The sequence below is a fragment of the Aplysia californica genome, unplaced genomic scaffold (genome assembly GCF_000002075.1).
Source record: "Aplysia californica isolate F4 #8 unplaced genomic scaffold, AplCal3.0 scaffold00166, whole genome shotgun sequence".
In the NCBI taxonomy this organism is placed as follows: domain Eukaryota; kingdom Metazoa; phylum Mollusca; class Gastropoda; order Aplysiida; family Aplysiidae; genus Aplysia; species Aplysia californica.
In genome coordinates this window covers 465697-468196 of record NW_004797436.1, presented here as the reverse complement: position 1 = coordinate 468196, position 2500 = coordinate 465697, and positions in this window count along the sequence as shown.

Sequence of the window (2500 nt, the reverse complement as noted above, 5' to 3'; positions counted from 1 at the left end):
TATTTCTCTCTTGAGAAGTTTGTTTTCATATATAATAATATACTTTTCTTTAACCATTGATTTTGGACCACAATTAATTTTTTTTTATTTGTTTGTTTTAATATTCCCTTTGCTCTACACTTTATTGTTATGTCCTAGTGACTACTACATGAATTCATGATTTTTTTAAGGTAATACTCACATTTCTTTAGTTTATACAGTCATATTGATGTTCCGTTGTCGCTAGTACATTGAGGATAAATAATAATAACAATAATAATATAGTATTGGGGGCAAAAAAACGACTACCAAAGAATCAACTTACTCCATTTTGTTGAATTATCAGTGCGTTCATCAGTGCATGAGTAAAACCGACATAATATGCTTTCATTCACGCGGTTATCTCTGACACCTCAAGAATTTGTACTTCCTGCGGCAGTTAGCGAATGGCACACAGACAGAGAATAGATCGGTCTTGGCAAGCTTTGTAGCGACAGAGACTATCTAAAAACCTGTGGATCTACAGGTAGACGAAAGTGATTATTTCTTCTTCTGTTGCTTTTATTTCAACTCCCCCAACGACACAATAGTGATCATATAGGTCTCCTTGCTAGTAGTGCCAATACTGGCCGAGAGCAGGTATACAACGGTGTCGCAGAAAGAGCGTGATACTCTATAAACCCCCCCCCCCCCCCCCACACACACACACTTGGAATCAAACGTGAGTCTTCTGCGTGCATCAGCAAAATGTCTAACTGCTACACCACATACGCCGCTGATCTGCAGAAAAAACAACAACAAGCAAACCAAAAAAGGGCGAAACAAGTTGGTGAATCTTTGTAACAATGATCCTATTTGCTATAAACGTCATCGGCAGACGGCGGTAGATATAAACGCATAATTTGTTTTTGCAATAACTCTACATATCTGTCTTTCATGCTATCTTTAATAATGTCAATTGCCAATATATACGGAAATCACATAAAAATCCTCCTACCTGAATTACATATATAGGAATATCATTTTTGTTGGCGTTGTTATTGAGTCGGCCGGGTGTGGGATGACATGGCTAGCAATACTCGTTGCAAGACAATATTAGCAACAAAACATCCCAGATGGCATCTGGAGGCCAAGTATTCAAATCTAACGGTCGACGCACTCGACAATGCTAATCAATGAACTGGAGAAGGCTAGCCGGCCACAGATACGTTATTGCCCTTTCCAGCTTCTTTTCCAGTTGGGCTTTTTTACGTTTCTATGTTGTTATTGTCCTCTCGTGATCACAACAGCCTTCGTCAGGAACTGGGATGGAAGTTGCTTAAAGCTAATTATTGTTTTGTGGGGGGCTTTGTTGTTGGTTTTGGTTTTTTTTCGGGGGGAATTATTTGCCTTTTAAAAATTAATATACACTTCCGTTCTACATGGTGGTCCTAAACGCCTTCATTTGTTGTGTGCATTACAATGAGAATAATTTTTACCCCAGATAAAACCATCTGTGAAGGTCATGCAAAGACTCTAGCCCTTATGCTAAAAGCATGTCCAAAAGTTAATGATACGCAAGAATGTTGGGGTATCAATTTCCATCACTGAGCATTTGGCGGGGGTGAATCTGGCGGATAAACCACGAGGTTTGAAACAAGCGTGCCAGTATCAGAACTTTTACTTAGAACACGTGAACTGATAATTCATGCAACAAGACTAGGATAATTAAGTAACTAAGATTCTTTTTCAGATCAAAAGAACGGAAGTTGATGGGGAGGGGGGGGCGTGCAGTAAAAGGTGACGTAGATGTGGAAGGGGAGGGGGTAGAGATTAATTAAGACGTAAACCAAACCTAACCAAGTCCCACATTTCTTGCCTGGTCACTGTCGCGGGTACTGTACAGAGACTGTAAAAAACTCTATCATTGTGAGATGCATCTTTGGCTGTTTTAGTCAAAAGCTGTATAACGAGCTGTTCTTGCTCTTTTTTCAACTTTTAAAATCTCGACAAGAGTTTTTAGAGCACATGTGTCCAAAAGACTTTCCCCTGACAAGTGCACGTTTACCTTTGACAGTGGTAGGGATAAGAAATTCCATAACCGTTTTATCTAATCTGAAGTCTGAGTACTTTTTAATACTTGATTGGTGATTTATAATCATTGACAGATACTCTATTTTGGACAACCAAGGGATCTTGAACGTGTACAACTTACAAACCGGTCCTCCGAGATTTTCGACCTTATCCGAGAAGACACTTGTGCTAGATCTTGCCTACCATAAGAGGGGGTGTGGCTGAAAGACAGCAGTAAGAAAAAGCCAATAAATAGAAGTAGAAAGGCTGCAGAAAGAGTCAGGAGCCCCGAGGAGGGGACAAATGAGGTGAGGAGGTGAGGGGCAGAAATTGGACACTGAACATTGTTAGAGAGTTCGAAAGGATATGAAAGGAGAACATTTTCATCATCATCATCATCATCATCATCATCATCATATTTCCCCGTTAACCATTTGTTTAGGTTCCCCAGGTAGGTTGCTCTGGACCT